The sequence below is a fragment of the Dermacentor albipictus genome, chromosome 4 (genome assembly GCF_038994185.2).
Source record: "Dermacentor albipictus isolate Rhodes 1998 colony chromosome 4, USDA_Dalb.pri_finalv2, whole genome shotgun sequence".
Taxonomy (NCBI): domain Eukaryota; kingdom Metazoa; phylum Arthropoda; class Arachnida; order Ixodida; family Ixodidae; genus Dermacentor; species Dermacentor albipictus.
The window spans coordinates 129,003,742-129,025,404 of NC_091824.1; the positions used below are offsets into that span (position 1 = coordinate 129,003,742).

At 43.0% G+C, this 21,663-nt stretch overlaps 2 long non-coding RNA genes across 3 annotated transcripts in view; one reads left to right on the top strand and one right to left on the bottom strand.

Moving 5' to 3' along the window:
• LOC135899516 (uncharacterized) overlaps positions 1-21,144 on the top strand; it is a 214,288-nt gene extending 193,144 nt beyond the window's left edge. Inside the window, exons 2-3 of the long non-coding RNA XR_010563633.2 lie at positions 16,671-16,744; positions 21,129-21,144. This is a non-coding gene — a long non-coding RNA (uncharacterized lncRNA). The remainder of the gene's footprint in view (positions 1-16,670; positions 16,745-21,128) is intronic.
• LOC135899587 (uncharacterized) lies at positions 12,664-15,969 on the bottom strand. Of its 2 annotated transcripts, none has more exons than XR_010563655.1 (4): positions 15,886-15,969; positions 15,679-15,761; positions 14,927-15,015; positions 12,664-12,742 (listed from the first exon to the last, which is right to left on the bottom strand). It is a non-coding gene; the product is annotated as an uncharacterized lncRNA (long non-coding RNA). The 2 variants fall into 2 exon arrangements; XR_010563654.1 differs by having other exon boundaries at positions 15,679-15,794.
• Positions 21,145-21,663: the final 519 nt, after the last annotated feature.

Consider the following 21,663-nt stretch of genomic DNA (forward strand, 5'->3'; position numbering starts at 1 on the left):
TTTTGTCTCCAGAAGAAAGAAAGGAATACCCGGCACGGTGGCAATCAACTCCGGTGGGAGCCGGCTGCGTAGATGTGATAAGCAGCGGCAGCTTTGCCAAAAAGAACGTTGTTGCTGTGCTGGTGACGCTAGCGGGCCTTTTTCCGGTGAAATGTGCAAGCTAAGAAGTGCAGTGAATTCCCACAATAGGTATCCCGTTCCTCTCTGTGGATAGCAATGCCCCTCGGCGCCTCTTCTCAAACCTCAACAGTGCTGTGTTTCCCAGAAGGTCTAACTCTCAGCTGGGACCAGCATACTTTTCAAGCTTGTTCGTCTTGCTTGCGATAGAGGTTCGCACACTGCCCTGAAAAGGAGAGTACTGCTGCAGAATGCAATTTCTTTCGTGCCTCCCGTTTCTCTTTCGTGGTCTCATGGGCACACACACACACGCACACACACAAGAAAGGAAACTGACGAGCCGTATTTATGAAAGTCACAGCCATATAAAGCCAAGAAAGAATGAAGCCAAAGAGAGTATGCGGTAAATTATCTTTTGTTCTTTTGAAGTGTAGAAATTATAAGGTGTGGGAAACGAAAAGTGATGAAACAAAAAACATACCGCTTGCGGAGCTTGCGGAGCAGAACCCACAACTTGCACCGTAGGCTTGCGCTGCTGTACCAATTGAGCTATGGCGACGGCTGTTCTCACGTCCACATTTTTGGGTGATTATGTATGGATGCATGATCCGACCCTCGAAGTGTCAGCAAGTGCCACTCTTGGCTATGTTAATTAGGGGGCGCAAATAGCAGCTTTTTAGATGGAATGGATTACGAATCGTCTCGAATACGAATCAAATAGTGCCTGAAGCAATTTAAATTTTATATTGAATATTTTTCGAATAGCTTGCGTATAAGGTCATACCTTCTCAGCACTTATATGAAACAATCTTCTTACTGCGGTATTCACAAAACCAGAACATCTTTGTCATTGCACTACACCTTATAAAGCGTATCTTTATCAAGGAGAAGGATGAAAACAAAAGAAAAGCTAGGGCGGTCAACCACACGAGCGTCCGGTTTGCTACGTGGGGGAAGGGGGTTAAGGGATGAAAGGAAATATATGAGATGGCGGAAGGGAGGATGACACTATGAATGGGTACACATACGTTTGTTCGTTACGCCACGCCTACAGTCGGTAACTGAGGCCGGTCGATTTCATGCGCCGTAAGAATACCCACATCACTTTGTTAGCTTGCGACGTGTGATGCCATGGTCCAATAATATTTGTCTCTGGAAATGATCTCCTATCTCACACACTCTGAACAGCGTCGCATTCGATGACATAAACATCACAAAACACAACACGTGTCCGATCGTCTCTTCACAGTTGCATCAGTTACAGAGTGGTGCGTCTGACATTTGAATAAGTTATGAGAAGGCATTCGTAAAGGTTCCCGCTATCCATATGCGGCATAGTAAGGTTGCATCAGGCGGGAGAAGTGTGATGAAATCTGCAGCTTCAGTGTAGGATCAAGCTGGTAGAGACGATGACAGTTCGAGACAATCCGGTTGTTCTACGAAGTTTGCGTTTATGTGGGAGCCAGTAAACAAACACCCATTGCAGTGCCTGTTTTTAACAAAGGTATTGGAACTGTCAGCGTTCTTTTACGGGCTAAGCACAAGGCGTCATAAGCAAGGTCGTTACCGACAATGCCACAGTACCCCGGCAACCATGTACATATGATGTCAAGTCCCTTTGTGATGGCTTTGCACAGAAGGTTTCTAGTGTCAAACACCAGTTCCTGATGGGTCTTGCGTCGTAAGGCTGACTTTAGACTCTGAAGGGCCACCTTGAAGTCACAAAAAAAAAACGATCTAATTTCGAAGTTCTGCTTTTGTGATGTGATTAATGGTAGCATGAGGGGCGGCAAGTTCGTTGCCCTAGAGGTCGTTATGTGGAACGCTTTCAACTTGATTCTCACTTTTGACGCCGGGATGACAAACTTCTGGGAAGCTGGTGGCTGAGACAGATGCATCGGTACAAATGTGCGTTTTTGTTCATGTACCTCGTTAAATAATGGCAATGTCAACCATCGTTAAGCCCCAGTTGAATGACAGGTCTTCAAAATTCCTGGAATTGTAGGGCGTACTTGTGGCTGTCGTAGGCAACACCGGGGTAACAGTGGTCTTGCTTCTGTCGCAACTAGTTTGAAATTGTGGCTCGGGGTGTTTGCCCCCGCGAAGCAGCAATATAGTGGCTGGGGACGTTATCAAGATCTCAAATGTTCGATCTGAGCTTGTCAACTGTGATGTATGTTGAAATCGGGTAGTTTCTACTAATCGTGATTGTAGCATGAGTCGAGGCGGACCGTGGTATTGCAAGACGCATGCGTAGAGCGTTGCAAGCTTTTGAGAGTGCGAATACTTATTTTGCATATGTCCGCCAAATCTGGCAATCTGTGCTTTAGAAAGCAGTGCTCTGTGCAGCCGCAGCATGGACAGTTTCAAAGTGCCTCAGGTTCTTTCGCACACAAACTGCGTTGCAGGAACCATCGGAATTAGCCTGCGCTTCAGGTAGAAGCGGGGGGGATTCCTTGAAAGGTCCCGGTCAGTGATCACACCTGCAAAGCGATGAGACTTCTGGTATGCGAAAGCGGGATCATTATGAGAAACATGGTATGGTGTCATGGGTTTCGGCGTAAACTCAGTTAATGCGCCTTTTTTTTTGTGGACACAAGAAGGCTTTGCTTGCGGAGATATGAATAAGTTAGGGTGGCCACCCGCTGGAACATTGCGCACACTTGAAGGCTAGTCACCGCAAAAGACCAAACGTAAATATCGGCAGTTCATATTATTAGCTAAAAATATTGGGTAACATTTCAACTACGCTTATGATAGTTAGGTTACACAGAGTAAAACTCAATACCCTGCCCTATGAGACGCCAAAGTATGTGTAATAGTTCACTCGTTCTTCACAAAGAAGGATCTTCTGGTGAAATAGTCGCCGATCCACTGAAACATTAGACTACCGATTTCGACAGCCTCGAATGACTAGAGAATCCAAAGTGAAAAGCATATGTGTATTACTTCGCGACCACACAAGATGTATATCGGCTGCGGCGACTTAAGAGTGCAAAAAAAAATGTAGCATCTTATCTCTAGTTCTAATTGTCACGGCAGGATGATGCCACTATTGCACAAAATATGTTGCAGCGAAAGTTGTTCAGGTTTCCTCTGGTGACAGGGCGCATATGCTGCATCAGAAAATAATGCCAAAGAACACTTACCGCTCAATGCTGCGTTTAAGTAACATTTCATTGCGGTTAATCGGGTTTAGTCGGAAAAGCCTAGCTGCCTGAGTGACGCAGCGTACGTTACCTCCACTGAGGTAAAGTCGAAGGCTACCTCATTTTTGCTTCAATTTCTTGTTTATGTGTCTACCATCGTCGACGTAAAGTATTCAAAATATTCCAATTATTAAATAGTGTCTATTCCATTCGAGAACCTATTCTGATAGGATAATATTCGATGTGTGTTTCAAAAGCTTCAAATATTCTCGCACCTCTAAAATAAACCCGCGTATTCTATCTGACGGTATCAAACCTGCCGGAAACGAAAATTTCGCTATGCAATGACCTTGCAGAAGGAAACCGAGGGGCCTCGTTTCTGTTTAAGACCGCCATATTAAGCGAACAAATAATGAAGCCAAGGGAATGACAGGATAAATAATTTGTTGCTTCAATTGAAATGCAGAAATGATAACGCAAGAGAAAAGAAATCGGATGAAAAAACTGTTCGCCAGTGGAAGATGAACCAACACACCCCGCTTTGCGCGTGCATAAATATGCAAGGAATATGGACATGGTGACAGCCGTTGCCATAGACCAATTGGCATAGCAACGTGCATGTAAAGCGCAGTGGGTGGGTTAGGCTGCCACTGGCGGTAAGTTGGGTGTTCGTCCATGTTTGGTTCACTTTAGCATTTTACACTTTTCAGAACAAGAGATATGCTTTCGTTGGCTTTATTAACTGCTCGATTTATATGACCGTGACTATACGTAATAAGTGTGTGTGGGGAAGCCCCCCACACACATATATTACAACATGGGGCACGGGGACAAGCACAGTTTCGGTCAATACTCTCACTTTGCTTGATAAGTATGGCTCACAAGACGTATGCATTAACATATTGTAAGTAGTGGTGTTCGAATGGCTAAATTTTTTGCTAGAGCGGAGCACGTATATTTGAATGAATAAGGACAACCCTCAGATATTGAATTGAATACCGAATATTGCTAATTTACAAACAGTGAGAAATATTAAGTTTGCGGGGATTCCATTTGAAAATAGAGGCTCATTTAGGCTACTTAATTGATACGTATAATACCATGAAGATATGTATGTGAGGTCCACTAACTGGCTTGTAAATGAGAGAGAGAGAAAGAGAAAGAAAGAAAGAAAGAAAGAAAGAAAGAAAGAAAGAAAGAAAGAAAGAAAGAAAGAAAGAAAGAAAGAAAGAAAGAAAGAAAGAAAGAAAGAAAGAAAGAAAGAAAGAAAGAAAGAAAGAAAGAAAGAAAGAAAGAAAGAAAGAAAGGAAGAAAGAAACGTTTATTATTCGAAACAGTGACCCTAGCGAGGCCCAGTATCACACTAAGGTAGGAAGGCTCCTCAGTCCAGGAACCCTCTGGCTTCGACTGCCCTCTTGGCCATGCGACCAGTTGTCGTTGGTCTTCCAGGTCCCCGAGGGCGAGCTTGGCCTCCCACGTTTCGAATAGATGGTTTGCTTATAAATGAGAAACAACTAAAATCGGACCGTATATGGTGCATTACGACAGAGGCAGTAAAGAAACAATGATCGCCACGTGCATGCAGTGGAGTGCTGCGTTCGATGATGGAGGCAAGTGTAATACTACCAGCGTCCATCGTTTTAAAGGAATGCAAGCGTGATGAGTTTGGCTAAATAATAAGTTGATTTTAGCAAATCAAGATAATAACAAATTTGTAGGCTTCATAATGACAAGACATGCTTATTTAGCTGTAAATTATGAGCAGAAGTGACCTCCCCGATGCTTTTGCTTAACACTCATTGCCGTTGCATATCCACCGCGGCTCTTCTGCAGGTAGACCATAGGGAATATTCTTCATCTGCAACGATCGTTCTCCTTGTAAGCTGCAACAACTCTGGATATTCCTTTTGTGTTCGATTGAAACGAGTATTTCCCAAGTACTAAGAGTTAGATGTTGAGTAAAACACTACCCGTAATTGAAATTTTGATTTGCGCGAAGCCATGCTTACTAGCGGAATCATTTCTTTCAGTGGGTGCTTCCACAATAATACCACTGTCACACAAGACTTGTTAATGTCATTAGAATCGCGGGGAATTATTTGACTGCTACACTGGAATACTTAATGCCATTAGAATCGTATTCGTTTGAACAAATCGATCGGGTTTGCACTCGAAGCCAATATATACACTTTACGCCAGACACGAAGTAAAACCTGATACCGAGCAACTGTAATTCGAAAAGCGTGCACGTAAAGACATAATTATTCTTGCTCGTTTTAAGACATTTGTTGTTTCGACGAGGAAGAAAGCAATATGACTGGCGCAGCTCTGATACCCTGTCGTACTGCAAGCACTCGGTGACCTGAAATGAAGTACTTGGGTGCCTTAAGTGAATTTCAGTGAATCGGCACCCATATAACTATTTTAAAATAAACGGATTGCTTTTTCAAGCACTTGGTTGAAAAAGGCACAAGCTTTTCTGGGACGATCGCCATTGCAATGGTGACCAAATGGCGGTAATTTATTCTGTGTAGTACCGCCACGTTGCACCGAATGTCATTCGATCCTAATGGCAGTAAACTGTCGAGTGTGACAGGGGTATAAAATTCAACTCCGTATCACTTTGTTTGCTTTCTTGTTTTCATTGTCTCACACATTCTACGTTTTTTCGGTATATCAAGAAGGTTACCGAACAACCTAGGAAATTTGATGGTTTCCTGCACCGCTTCCCTGTTCGAAGCAGGAAACAGTTATAAAGGTGGATCAAATGAAAACGGAACACTCGCAGTTACGGACATCGAACTGTATGATATTTTGTACCTTGTATGAAATCGAGTACTATTAGGGATAAGTGCTGATAGCGTCCTTTGTTTACATGTCCATAATGTTCATAGATATTATTTTAAAATTAACATGGTTCATACCACTTTCTGAGCACTGTTCTTTTTTTTTCATTTGATGCGCCTTTATATTTGCGTAAAGTTTAATCCAGCATAACTCTTCCCGCCTTTGCCTCCTCGGTATTTTTTCCCTTGTTAGGACTATAGTTCCCCCAGTAAACGGTGGAACGTTGCGCATGACCAGGTCTCTGCCGCCAGGTGTTGCATGTAGCATTAACGGACAAAGGTTGTTTTAGCGAACAAATACGTTACTTTACGAGCACTACATTGAACTTTTGATAGCCTTTTCATAATTGTATTTTCCAGGAACCAATCTTTGAACATCTTTCAGACACAGGCTCTTTGTACCAACTCACTGAGAAGGTACAAATTCACTATTCTGGCAAATAGGGTTGCCGACACGTAGCAACCTTTGCGCATGCCGGCCGAATATCGAAACGCTTTTCATTTTGCGTTGTCGTGACGACGGAAAAGCATAAATGTTCTAGTACTCTCGTTTTTTTTGTCCTGTAATGTCTTCACAATGTTATTTCTTTTTTTCTGCGCACAATGCAAGAAAGTTTTATTGGGAAGAGGAAAATAGATTTGGAAACCTTCTTGGAGAGACGTCCTCATATCTTCGGGTACCTTTGCTTCACTGCCTGCTTCGTCTTCAAAAGGTGGCAGAAATTCACTTTTGAACAGGTCATTCCTCCTCTGTGGCTCTGCCTATTCTTTGATATCACATGTATTTCACGCTGTTTTTTTACCCTGAGCTGGAAGCTAAACCGATTTCTTGAACTAAAGCCAGCAAGCACACCTGAGGCTCAACAAAATGAAAAAGACACGCGCTTTTACAGGCATGGAGAGAAATCAATGCACATTCTTTATATACTTCTCAACATTGCAACAATTTCGCTATAACCTTCCTCAGTTCCTGCCCGTGGTGATCTTTTCAAGGATCGAAGTCGCACTTTCAAGAGGTGGCATCCGCTTACCTGGAATTCAAGAACAACCATAATAGGAGTCGAGAAGTTTCTTCTGAATGTGCCTGTGATTTTATTAGATCGGTTTTTTGAGGGTTTTATACACGCAAGGTATTTTTATGCTACTTTTTGGGGATATAAAGAAATAACGAAATATATAAAGACATATTCCGTCTCTATACCGGCTTGCGCGCTTGAAATTCACCGTGAGGCCATATTGCACACGGTTCACTGTTGGTAAAAGTAATGTTATATCCTGTGATAACATATTTCGCGAAGCAATGCACTAAAATACGTCAATAAACAATAGAACGTTCAGTGAATTGCATTTCTTCACTGAAGGATTGCGTAACGTTTTGTCGCAATACTATCGGACATTTTTAATTCACGGAATGTAATAATCACTGAGGGAAGAGTCAAATCGGGACACTAGAAGTGTCCGCCCAGTCCCCATTTACATGTTCTCCGGAATGCACGGAGGCAAAACCATCTTTCGTTTTTCACTGCCGCAATTTCACTGCCGTAATGCTGTCTTCGAAACAACATTGTCGTCACGCTGTCGTAATGAATACAGCGTGGCAATTCCATCATATTGTATGCGTCGACGTCCAACTGTCGCCTCCATGTCATCGTGAGTGTTCCATCGTCATTTCTCAGGCGTCATGCGGGGGTGGTGCATAATCGGGCACCTTAAGGTTATGTTGAACGATCCGCCTCCCAGGGAAAACCTGTCCGACAGGGCTGCGTGTTCTCTGTTGTCAAATAGTCACTAAACTGGAACATCGTTCTTCACAAACACCAATGAAGCTTTGCTTATAGTGCTTCTTTCAGCGCTTGGGTTCCGGACATTTTATTTTTCTTCTAAACCTGAAACAAACATATATTTATTTTATTTTGTACATTTGGTAAAATTAAATGCAGAAATGCTGCGCCGTCCATCGGCACAATGGTGAATGGCGAAGGTCTGTTGAGAGCTCCATGCAGTGCAGGTCAGCGAATACAGATTAGGTTGGCGCAGTCTAGGTGTGAACGTGCCTAGAGAATTAAAAGCACATTTTTACAATTATACAGCGAATGACGTAAACACAGTTTTGTTATCATACGCTAAGGTGTCGCCTGAAAAGAACAATTCACCCTGAAAGCATTTTGTTTTCATTTCCACTTCGTGATGCCGGTCATGCTGATGGAGAGAATGCTTATATTTTTTGCACAAAAGGCATACCATTTGAATGCGGCCTTTGTTGGATAAATGAGCTTTATATAAACATAACGGATTAAATTCATTTTCGCGTTGCTGTTCATATAACGGGTGTCCAAGTTAACTTGGACCAGACTTTACCCAAGGTTAACCAAGATTTTAAAAACACAAGAGAGCTCTAGAGAAATCGCACCTATTGCATAGTAGCGGCAGTCGCGTTCAAATACAGCGAGTATTTTTTCGTCTTGAGATATTAATTTATTGATTATAATTACTGAACTTCTTAATTACTGCTTTAATCCCAAACATGTCAACTACAAATTTGTAGGGCACCTTAAATAACATCCGAATCAAGAATTTATTTCGTGCTGAAATGTGCGTGGTTGTTTTTTTCGCGAAAAAAAAAAACGAAATCCCACGAAATACGCGAAATCTCAAATAGATGCGCGCTCGTGCGCTGTGACTCGAGCGCCTCCAACCAACCTTTGAAAGATATAAGGCTGCATTCGTTTATCACCGAATCGTACATGGCTTCGTCATGTAAGATGGCTCGAGAAGTTTCGAGACCTAGCTTGCGTGATGCGATAAGCGTCAGCATATCCGGACGCAGGAACGTTGTGCTCGATCATGAGGCACTCGGGATTGCTTCAACCTTCACGTATCATGAAACAAAGCTACACGAAAATTCAAAAATTCCAGGTTCTGCCTTAGAATTTACGTTGGCAGCAAGCGAGGTAGCAACACCAGACATGAACACCCCCACGTGGAGTGCGTGGCAGGGGTAGTGCATTCAGTTCCCTTGAATTGTGGAGAAGTATACATCAGCCAGACGGAACGGTGCATCAACGACCACCTCAAGGAGCACGCGCAAGAAATTAAGAAAAAAAGGGACAAATATGCACATTTCGTTGCTCATATTATCGCGTGTGGTTGACAGGCACTTTTTTCTGGGACTACTATCTTAGGCAAGCCTGCAAACCGCACGGCTCGAATGGCTTACGCGAAATGTGCCAAAGAGTTGCGCTCTAAGACATCCCTTTCTTCTTCTTGAACTACCCTCGCAGCTCTGTGTCAATTTCTTGTGAAGCTACCCGTCTCGCAAAGGAGCTCGTACGTTCTAAGTATTGTTGACAGACTATAGCGTCCTCCACAATGCCACATCCGGAATAGCTTGGCTGTCTTCCTCTTGTCGCCGTGTGCCGCCCCTAGAGCCAGGATCAATTTAGCCTTCTGATCATTCCTGAAGGGCATCACTGTCTTCTTGAAGAGCAGCTCACTGGCGTGATACCGTTGAGATCTCCCGTTATTATCTGTGCACTGACACGACAAGTAAAAATAATTTCGTCAATCCACAACAGCATATTGGCACGTGGACTGGTTTATCTTTTTTCGGGTGAGTGCTTTTCGCCGTCTAACAAATGTTATTGCTCAGCGCGGGACGCACCTACATGTATCGGAAGTTTCTGTAATGTTATCGATGGTCCTAAAGGCTGTCGGTTGTCGCCGAACCTCTCATTGCATGTATGCGCGACGCAAATGGTGTAGAACTTTCTGGAAGACATGGGAGCAATAGCGATTACTCTAGAACATTCGATGGCTCGTGTATAAGAGCCAACGCACTTCACCGGCAGATCAGATTTCGACGATCTCCGACCGTGTTCGCCGCTATCGCTGTGCTTTGAGTGTAACTTGCTATTCTGGGCACAAGTTCGCACAACAAAAGTTAATTTCCTCATTCACAGATTTAACGCTGTATTATTCACCGTCACGACTACGTGATAATACGCTGGCTGTACTGATTCGCCAAAACGCATTAGATTGACATAGCCTGCGCAAAGTTTGATTCGATTTCTAAAGGGAACAGAAGGAACATACGTTCCGGGTACGCCTATCTACATAACAAGATGAGCACGCATAATTACATCCCAAATGCGCCGTCACCATTTCCTGCCTTCAGAATGCCCCTCCCCCCCCCCCCCCCCCTACGGATCCGCTACCCTTATCAATGCGTCAGCGGCGTGTTCTCATGATGCCGTGACTTTCACATAGCGTGAAGCCCTGTATCGAGCATCCGCCGCTACTAAAGCCGTGTATCCGTAGCTATTCGCTTAGGAGCGCTTGGGTAGCGGCGCGCGAGAGCGTATCGATTTCGTATTTTCAATGTACCGCTCGCGTTTGTTCCTTCTCGAACAAACCAACGAGGCAAAGATGAGCACGAGACAAATGCTCGATTTGCAGGCTATTTGAAGTGCCCTTCAACCTCGGAAATTATATGTTTGCGATTCTAGCACTAAATGAACAATTCACCATTTAGAAGCAAATAATAATACTTCGTGATGAAAAAAATAATGTTGGCTGTAAGTAGACACGTTTACGGCTATTGTGAAGTCGGTACGATTTTTCTAGAGCTTTAGTGTTTTTAAAATCTTAGTACAAGTTAACTGGGACACCGGTAAAGTTTACTTAAAAAGTTCTAACCACATTTAAATTTCTGTTTGACGCTTCCGCCGAATACCCTGGTGATGAATATGCTCTACATCTACATTTACGTTCACAGCGAAACCAATTGCAGTATCACTTCATATAAGAATTGTGCATACTGCTGCAAAAGTAACGAATTATGATATAATTGCAACTAATTGTTTCAAAAATACAGTTCGTTACAACGACCGATTACTGGGCCACCAAAATATTTAAGTAACTACTAAAAAGTTTTACAACATTTGTACAATATACTTCCCTCCACGCATTTCATTACATTGCAAAAAGTGGAGGAAACAGAACTAGCTTGCCTGCCGCTTTGTCTGCTTGCGCTGGAGTCATTCACACGTTCACTACCAGTTTCTTTTCAATATATTGGTCAGTTATCTTCACTCGTTTTCTTTCTCTCTTTTTTATGAGGCCATCAACAGCAGGGCTGAGAACACGTTCGATGTACACGCAGGCAGGAAGGGCGGTGTTGTAACGTACAAATATCAAACAATGGAATTAGTATGCGAAGGCCAGGATCTGTGACCATGGAATTACAATGAAAACAAAACGAAGTCTCAACACACTGAACAAGAGCGTTCTGACTTGGTGGAGCTCCCGCCACGTAGAAACAACGCTAAATCATCATGCGATTAGAAAAGTGATTCCTGCAATACAGGCACCATGACTTGTCTTTAAGATAAGCAAGGAAATAGCGAGCGCTGGTTTGTGTGCCAGAACAAATGGATTCACCCAACAGCGCTAGTTTATGGTATTCCCACCAATTTACTTGCTCAAAGCGGCGTCACCTGTTAGAGTTGGTATCGTCAAAAAAGTAACTTGTTACATATCAATAGTTGCTGAAGATAAGGTAATGAATTGCACTGAACACTACCGGGTAAAAAAGCTAATCCATCACTACAAAACTACCAAGAACTGTAATTGATTGCAATCAGTTCATTTCATCCAAGTCAGTCAGAACAAGTTTGCTTTCTTTCTCCTGCAAAAGCAAAGTGTTGTTCGAAATGCGTCTCCTGATCTAAGAATAAATAGAGCTGAAACGTACATGTAAGATTGAGTTAAAATTTCATTATTGATTGTAGACTGCAAGACAGCCAAATTACGCAAATAATTGGTGTTGACAAATAAACAACCGCGAGGTTAGTTTCTTGTTTACCCACGATGGAAATTGCTTGCATCTCTTCGGTATTCCTTCGCAAATACTCATCCTACTAACGCTCACTAGCCTTCCGCATTCTTGGTAAAAACCATTGAAGCATTTTCAATTGCTTGACTGAAGCATTGCCCAGCTAAAATAGAGCACTCTGATACTGCTATACTTTGGTTTCTATGGTGTGAGTAGGAGCTTATCTACTATCAAAGGATCTGTGAATATTATTTTCTTCACAAAGATTGGGCATTGCCAATACCGACAAACAGACACTCTAGTAAATTTAGGAAAAAGTCGATTGATATTATCTGCTGACGAGGCAGGCTTATCTTTCAAAAGAACCATCCTATTATGAAAATCCTAATGTCACTTATTTTTATGTCAATTGGCGAAGAATACAATAAATGCCACATAAAGAACTGGAGAGGATTAGTACTCAAAGACAAAACTGAATCACAAAATTATGAGCTGGCTGTGTGATGCTATTTCATCTGGATTCCTATGTAAATCAAGGAGAGGGGGCAGTGATGTCTCAGCTTTTCACTCCATTGTCAGTGTTCCATAGTGCTCGTCGTCTGGCTGCTCGAGGGCAAAGAAGAATTGCCTGAAGCCCTTTCGCATAACCCACTTGGGTGTATCGTGTTTGTGAACGTTCCTGACTTCTTTCATAAAGAGTCTATCAGCGTCAGCGCACTGTACCTACCATCTAAATGGCCGGCAGGATGTGCGCTATGCCTGGCCCTCCATGGAGTAGTGCCTATGCTTGAAGGAAGCTGAAATGAAATGAATTTCGGCAAATAAAACACCAACGAAATGTAAAGTTAAAGCAGCCAAGGAGCTCGAAATGCTTCTCTCTCTCTCTCTTTTTTTTTTTTTGGCAATGAGGCTTGCAGCGTGAGTGACTCTTAGTTCCGTCGATAGTTCCGTTGGTAGAGCGGTGGACTGTAGGAGTGCTACTGGAGCCTGACTGACTCACGCAAGGCAGAAAATTAAACTGAAGCACGCATGAATATTGCGTGTCAGTCATACCAGCATTTCGAGTATTTCTTTCTTTTTTTTCAGTGATATTGAACCATCACATTTTTTAAAATAATTTTTGTCTTACCTACTATCCAGAATGGACTTCCACATTGGTCTTGTTTCTCCTCACAGGCAGGTCTAAACTGTTATTCTTACTAATGTACGCATTGACCCTGCACAATCTGTGCGCTTATTTTAGTCCCTAAATTCCCCGCCTTCATATGCACGCTGCAAATCCAGGACTAAGCACATAATTTTACTGGATTCCAAAGCACCGTTTACGCAACTCATATTGCCCACAGACTTGGCTAGATATTTCCCTCCATAGATCAGCACTGTTCACGTTTTAACTAGTTGCTTACGGAAGAGAACTAGGTTGCAATGTGCTGTTCATAAGAAAACAGATATTAGACTTGTGTTTACAGATACAGACTGAACACAGATCTTAGACACAGACTTGTGTTTCAATATATGCACGCTCAATAACCTGATGCAGATGCGTCTGAACACTGGCTTTCTACTTTCACACACTCTACCTTCGAGAACTTACCCATGTAATTTAAAACGTTCACTTACTCAACACTCTTCCTCTACTAAAGAATGTAGACATCAACATCAACATCAACATCAAGAATGTGTGCATCAACAGAAGCAGTCACTGCTCTTCCTTGGTACATTACCCAATTTTTTTAGAAGCGTAGCGTCTTCTTTGGTCAAGGAACAACGCTGTCGTAAACTCTGTGGAGGGGGAGGGGAGGAAGATTTTCCAGCCCAGGATTGTTTGATTGTTAGAGTTAGCGTCAATGCTTTACTCAGCCTGCGCCAGCCGTTGCAAATCATCAGCTGAATCATAATACGTTGAGGCTCCGGGTTTCCCCTCGTTGCACGTTGAACTTAGCGGTCCACTCGAAAAGCTAGATTTAGGCATTTCTCAATTTGCGTGAAGCTCTATATACGTATTTGGATGTATTCACATTGTACGTTTCTTTCTCACGAAACAAGTACACCCGTGACAGGTTTCTGTCATGCACTATGAAAATTCATCAAAAGGATCAAGCACATGCTATCCAAAGAAAGCAACAAGTGCTGTTAAAGCCACGAAAAAGAGGATGACACCGTTACACTCTTGATAGCATTGAATGCTTCTGATCATCAAGGCTTTTTAAGATATCATGGGTAAATGGAGTAGCATTTTCGACGTAAATACGCACCGTCTGTCTTCTGCTTATAACTATTTGTCGCTGCCGTGTGTATCCTGCATACTTTTACTCATGCCCGCAGTCTTCTCCTTGCCATAACACTTCTTCTCGATACAGTATTAACATATCTGCTAAAGTTAGGCGGTACCTTGAAGCAAGCATGTTTAGCGATTATGTTTCAAAACAGAAAGCCTCCTGTCTTCTCCAAGAAACTAGAAAAACCTGGTCTCTACCTACACTCCATGGCTACGTTTTAAGCTTGCATATAACTGAAATACAGCAGTTTATGGAGTATACATACCAGCATATTATTCTTTTACAAAGGTCTCCGCAAGAGCCATAAATCTCACAACCGCTTTCCGTGGGAGAATTCACTTTCTTCAAATCACTTGTTAATCACTGAAAAACAGCTTCCGACTGAGCATAGAACACATAATGAAGAACTTCTCGTTACAAGCAGACAAAGAGAGAAAACTTAGCGCCATTTTATCACTAGCGATATTACTTGCTGTCAGTATTGTAGCAGAATTAACATCAGTGATTTAACTTGACTTTCAAGCTGTAAGTAACAACTTGAGTTGTTTAACAACTTGACTTTCAAGTTGTTATTAGTGAACAAGATAACTAAGAGATTTTCATAAAGTACAAACGATGACAATGCCATGATAGAAAGCCTCACAGCTTGTAAATTTTGGTAGAGGCACTAGCCCTTATCGACTGCATTAGAAATTTGCCCACCTGTAATGGCTCTTGCTTCATAAGCACGTTGGAGGAACATCACTTCAACGATGTTCAGGTAAAGTGTGTTGTCCGCACTGTAAATAAAGCTGCGAACATATATGCACGTAAGAACCGGCTCAACGTCGCTATCACATAGCATCCTGATGAAAACATTCTGAAAATTATTTGCAAGTGCAGCAAACTGACAGCGAGCTGCTGGGCTTTCTGAAATTGTATAACATACATCAAAAGTGTAGAGCTTTGTTTACAGGAACTGGAGCTGTGTATACGTAGGCAAAAAGTGGGCTAAAGCTGAAAACGGCCGACGCGAATGTGGGCGGGTGTGTTTGTTAACACAGAAGGGAAAGTCAGCGTGCTCTGCGTGTACTTAATCTGAGCTTGCAGTAATAAAGTTCTTTAACCTGTCAAATCTAACGATAGGTTCTCAAGCTCATTATAGAGTGCAGCTTACAGGTAGATAAACAAAAGTGGGTACAAGGTCGGCGCTTAGCGCGACGAAGACAGTTCCTCCTGATAAAAAAAGGCTTACATTTCAGTTCCAGCATGCAATGCGTTTGCGCGACCATTAACAAATGTGCCAATTTAACGGAAATAAAAGAAATGGTATACACTATTTTGTTTTAAAGAAATCCGGTCTAACAGACATGGCGGATTTGATGTACTCATACATGTACGATATGTACATTTCCGCAAATGGCATTGTTTAAGTCAACCTATACTGATAAGCAGGGAGAAATATTCGTACTCACCAATTCAAGTGCGCCCGTTCATAGGTTTATAATTGTTCATGTCATTTCTCCGGTCTTGCTACACGGTGCTCTCAAATTCGTTGCTAGAGATAACGGGGGTGACGTTACCCAGGTTGCTGCTGGAGGAAGGCGGTAGCCTGTGTATTCAGGCTGAATGTTTTAGCACGGCTTTATGCAAGGAATGTTCATTTGCCGCAAAAAACTTACCCGATGCTGCATCTTCGAGAAGTCAACGGCACGCCCTCGGAGAAGGCAATGCGCCACTGGCTGCTTTGAAATTTCCATGCTCCTGCAAGTGAGGTTAGCCGCATTATGACCAGTGACTAATCAGGTAATAGGATTGTTGAATGCATTTTTGTTTTTTATGTTCACTTCTTTCTATATCAACTCTAGGGCGTTGAGCCAAATACGAAATTTTCAAACAAAAAAATCAGTTCCATTTTGCAAACACCTCGTTGCAAAAATGTTTTCAGTTCCACGCAAAAGTACTAAGCAGTGACAACAATATGTAGTGCAATATGTAATGTCCCTGGAGATGCTAAGGCATTGTTGAATACGTACAATTCTGCTTGTGTTAATCCCTAGAATCCACTGTGTGGCGGTTTCAAAAGCCTTAAACAGACAGACATAAACAACTCCAATTCATGATGCGGTCATGTTTCTGTGCCGTGAAAAGATCATAAGAAACAAGAAACAAATAGACAAAATTTACATTAATTGGACTACAGCAAACCATTTAGTAAAAGAAAGTAAAAAGGCAGTGTGTGTCAATGCTTCACGTATCTAATATTAAACAGCTAAGGTAATGTGTCCACCGCCTAAATTAGCAGGACTATTTTCTACCTTGTGCCTTTCTGTTTGACATTGTTACAAAAATAGCTGACGTGTGATTTGTTTGCGGCGTGCCTATGTTGCACTTGAAGGGTCTTGACGGAGTTGTATATTAATATCTGGTTCTGAAAAAATTTCTGTTTTTTCCCTCTTTTCTGCAGTTCAACGTTACAGTAGACGAGACGCAGAGCAGAAGACACTCTGGAGTTCGCATTACAAGGGGCTCACGATTAATGCAAGTTTGTCTTTCGTGCCCTGTGCGCCTGCGCGACATTTCAACCGCTGATAGTAGAGGTGATACAGAAAAGGCGCTGATAGCAGAGGCATCCATAGAGAAAGAGTTCTTGTAGGCTCCTCCATCTCAACAACTTACACTCCTACACAACTCCTGCACCTTAACTCTATGTGCTCCTCCATTCAAAGGGCAAAGACCTTAGCATGTTTACGCACTCTGCGGAACCTTTATGCACCCAGTGTGGCCATGCGTCGCGCAGACACCATGACACCGCGGAGCCCGCCATGCCTGCCTTCTTCTTGCCATGCCTGTAGCTTGCGCGCGTGAGGTCGCACCCCCATCGTTCGGTCACCCTCGCGCGCTTTCACTCGCACATACAAACTACGGCGCGCGGCCACGATGTTATCGCCTGTGGACTTCATACGGAATGTCCCGCCAACGACGACGGCGGTAATGCGCCAGAATTATCCATGTAATAGCGATCGTAATTAAAAATAAGCAAACTTTCGAGTGGAATTTAAAACCAAATGCTAAACCTTAGTTGCAGATTATACAGGATGCATAATGCGCCTTCATTCAGCAAAATATACAACAGAAAAGATACCTACGCTTTTGTGTTTGTTGGCAAAGTGGAGGGGCAGGAATAGTGTCAGATGTATTTTTCACAGCGTCGGCAAGATCAGTTTTTTTTTTCTAAGAGATTTGCACCTTCAAGCAATGTTATTTAGTTAAATGTAATAGTACGTTTACCGCAAGATATGTCGTAGATGCAAGAAGTTCCCCTTAAAATACAAGTCAACAAGATCCCCTAAGTATTGTGGCGGCGTACCACAAGCGCACTTGCGTATTTTGAAAATGCTGTAGCAAAAGGTCAAGGGTAGAACAGTAGCCCGTGACCACCATTGAAACCAAGCCAATCTTTGTCATGTTCCCTCACTAACGTTACCTTCTCCGCCATAACGCCACACCACAAGGTGCCAATATGATGCATGTTTCTCGTCAAAACCCGTCACACGATCATTGCCTCAAATACACACCACATTTTCTTGCCCTCAGAACAAGTTACCTATAGTTAGTCGAACTCAGAGAAGCCTGATAAGGAATGCAGTTTTTCGCAATCCCATGGTGCGTTCTCAAACCAGCTGTTCCTCTCAAAGCTTCCTTTATCTTTGTTGAGCCCACACATTCTGATCTCAATACAAATATTGCCAGTCGACAGTGCTCCGAACGCCCTGGTAATTCAATCTAAAGCCATTAGAGTTATGAATGTGTGAGTATGAAGTCTTGTACGCACTTACCTACTTTCCATCTCCAGGCTCATTGTATACGTCTGCTAAAGCAGCAAGAAAAATATGAAAAAGAAGGTGGTGTGTAAGCTAACGCGACACTGGTATTATTCTGTCGCATAGCTGATAACTGCACTTAAATGACAGCACAAGTCTTCATGCAAAAGCAATGAATATAGATAGGCTTCAGAGGGAAATTTGAGAACATGCTAGCCGAAAGTTTTTCTTGTGCTGCTGTAAGGTGATAGACTCTCGCAGCTAATGAAAGAACTACCATGTTGTCGCATGGAGTTGTTTGTAATCACCTTTATGTCTACTCCAGTTGTCAAGAGTTTCAAGGTGATATATCATAATTCCCTGAAGTAGCACTGGCGTCGGCCACTCAACTACAACCGTGCACTAAAGCGACCATTTAATTTACCCCAACTCCAGAGAACTGCTTTCTTCAGTGTCGAAATTTTTTGTGTGTGTGCTTTACAAGTTTGAAAAGTAGCGGCAAACACTCAGTAAGAATTATTTTTGAGAAAGCAAGTGGACGATAGGGCGAATAGAGGCTCAAGAAACGACAGAGTAGACAAAACAGTTTAGCGGAAATAATACTGCTCACAACTACAGGATCACTATTTTTTGTCCTCGTGTACTTTACATCAGCTCAGTGTACCAGAGCACAGGCATCCTACTTCAGCCGTCACTCCCCCCGCCCCCGCGCTGCTTTTTCTACACATTCCTAAACAGCTCGTCAGCACACTGCGATATGAGAAGCAGCCTGCCAAATTATGTGCTAACCACTATATTGTTGGATACTTTTAGGGAAAAACGCACATATGAAGCCGTACGTAAATGACGAAGCGTTTCTTTCCTCACGTTAAAGAAAATGAAAAGTCAATTTCTCGTCCATATTTTCCATGAAAGCGACCTGAATTACAGCTAATCCACAAAATATCGTTTATTTCCACACATTTCCGGTTTTCATATGATATTGTGCTGCATTAGAACACCTAGGGATTCAGAAAGACGTATATATTTGTTATCTATTAGGCGTGATGTCTGCTGACGAAAACACCTCTACATGAAGTGTGAGCAGATGACGTGCCGCTTAACAAAAAGGTACTGCAGTAAAATTTGCCCTTGATAATAGTGCGGGAACCACTGGAATTTAACGCTAAAATAACTAAACACGAGCTGTCAGAATTTCGTATATTTGGTGCCATTTACTCAATTCAAATATGTTCTTCTTGAACTTGGAGGTAATGCCGCATAGGCCTTTGAATAAATGTACAGGTACTATGCAGAAAGACACAAAAATTATACTTGTTTATTTGATGCACGGGGACATTCTACCTAGTCACTCAGGTAGTATAATCTTCGTTTATGCTTAAAAATATGCTTTCGCGAAGAAGTTTATGTTATTGTGAAGCAATCTATTTTGTAATTTTTCCCAGAGCTTTTACCTACACTGTAAAATTTTACAGCATTAACGGTGACTTTTTTGTCGCGGGGATAACACTCCTAGTGTTTGGACCTTGCAAAGACTTATGGCAAACGACAACGGAGCTCTAAGTAGACGATCAAGCGTAAAAAAACGTAGCTGAATACTATTTTGTCATTCTGGCAGCCTTGGGCGCACCGAAATATCCAAGCGGAGAATTTTAAATGGATTGATATAAAACTGTCCTGTCGGATATTTCTATGCGCCTAAGTGTTGTGCCATACTACGAGCACCACGTGGCGACCACGAGGCGACCACGAGGCGACCACGAGCACGGGAGCTGCCATACTACATGCACCACCTGGCTACCACGAGGCGACGAGAGCTCCCATTTCTCCACGACGAATCAAGAATTCGACACGGGAGGCGACTTCACGGAGCGCCCAGCCATCTCGGCGGCGCCCTGCCATCTCCGCGACGAATCAAGAATTCAACGCGGGCGAGCTCATCACCCTGCCCCGCCTGGTTCCTGCCGACGAGGTGTCGCCGAAGGGATTTAAGGGAGAACCGGCCCATTGTGAGGACAGAGAGCCGCTTCCAGCCGCCCAGTGGGTCTGATGCGCTCTTACTGCTACCTGTAAGCTATCATCCACTGTCTGTAAATATTGCATAAAGTTTTTCGTTTCTACTTCATCTGCGGAAAGAGTCCGTCTTTCGTCCTCCACCCCAAAGTTACAACACAAGGCTGTCAAATGATTACACAGGTTTCAACTATGTCTTTTGTCATCACAGGTCTAGTTAGAGCTCCGCTGTCATCCCCTATGTATTTTTGTAAGGCCTTAACGGTAGGAATGTTACCCGTGCGATAAAAAAACCCCCCTAAAGGTGTAAAAAGTTTACTGTGTGTAGTGGCTGTCAAAACACAAAGTGGACTCTCGGTGCGTAAAATGGAAACAATTCTTGCTGTAATGGTATTTCCTCCTCGGACAGACTGCTTTCTGTCGAGAAACTAAGTGGCTATAAAGATCTGCTCGGCAGAGTCACGGGGTATCTTAAAACTGAAAAAAAAATTTTTAACGCAGGAAAAATTTAGTACCCATTCTTGTGCAAGTGATTGATAGTGCTCTGTACACTATTTCGCGAATGAACGTTGGAGTATTTGCCTCCTTGAACTTCCACGCACAGCGTGTTATCTTATTGCATTACACCACCTGATAATCTAAAACAATTGCACTGGCACAATATTTACTGATTCAATCAAGCATACTTACAGGGGCAGTTACCTCGATTTCTGAAGAAGTACTTATCCCAAATGAAGAGCGCCACGAATACTGCGGCGAGAACAAGTGTCGCAATAAGTCCCAGCAGCACGCCAATTGTGCGCTCAGCAATACGCATTCCCGGGTCTCCAGCTGCTGTAAAAGAATATACCTTCTAAGAAAGAACGAAAGCGAAACTACATTATATTTTTGATGAATCAGTTTTCCCACTACATGGCCACCGTGCGCTGCCGTCATAGTGTCATGAACTTTTGCATTTCAATGTTTACAAGCAGCAAGGGCTATATAAGGATGTAATTAAAGATCAAGGGTGTGGAGCGAAGTCATCTGTGGCGACAGCGGCAGCAGCGGTAGGCACGTCGTCTGAATTCTTCTTACTGCATTTGCAGCTGTCCAATATTTCCTGCGTGCCTTCCTGGAGACGCATCCTTCTGCGCTGTCCTACCTGCCGTAACCATATGTAGGACCATGCAGCTACCCTTTCACTACGGCTGAAATGCTAAACCGGCCAGCGCGATCACCCACTGCATCACCTGACGCAAGCGACCGAGTGGCCAGCTCTACACCGAATGGAGCGTTGCTTGGAATTTGTCGGCAGCGGCGATAGACACGTCCTCTGAACTCTTCTTACTGCAGTTGCAGGTTGGTTGCCTTTTCTTGTGATATGTGTATCGCTGACGCTGCTGCCATAGGTGTCACATTCAGTGACGAACTGGTGAAAGCATTGTTATGTCGCAGTGTCGCGTATGTACACTGCAGCTCTCTGAAAATGTGATTTCAATAACCTGTACAGAGTGTCTGTTTCATTTCGGAGAATGTTTCCTTCAAAGGCTACGAAAAGAGGCATTGTGGGGCATATTATTTTAGATAACCACGTATAGCCGCGTTACCATTATCCAACACTTGCGTTGACACAGGAAGTTT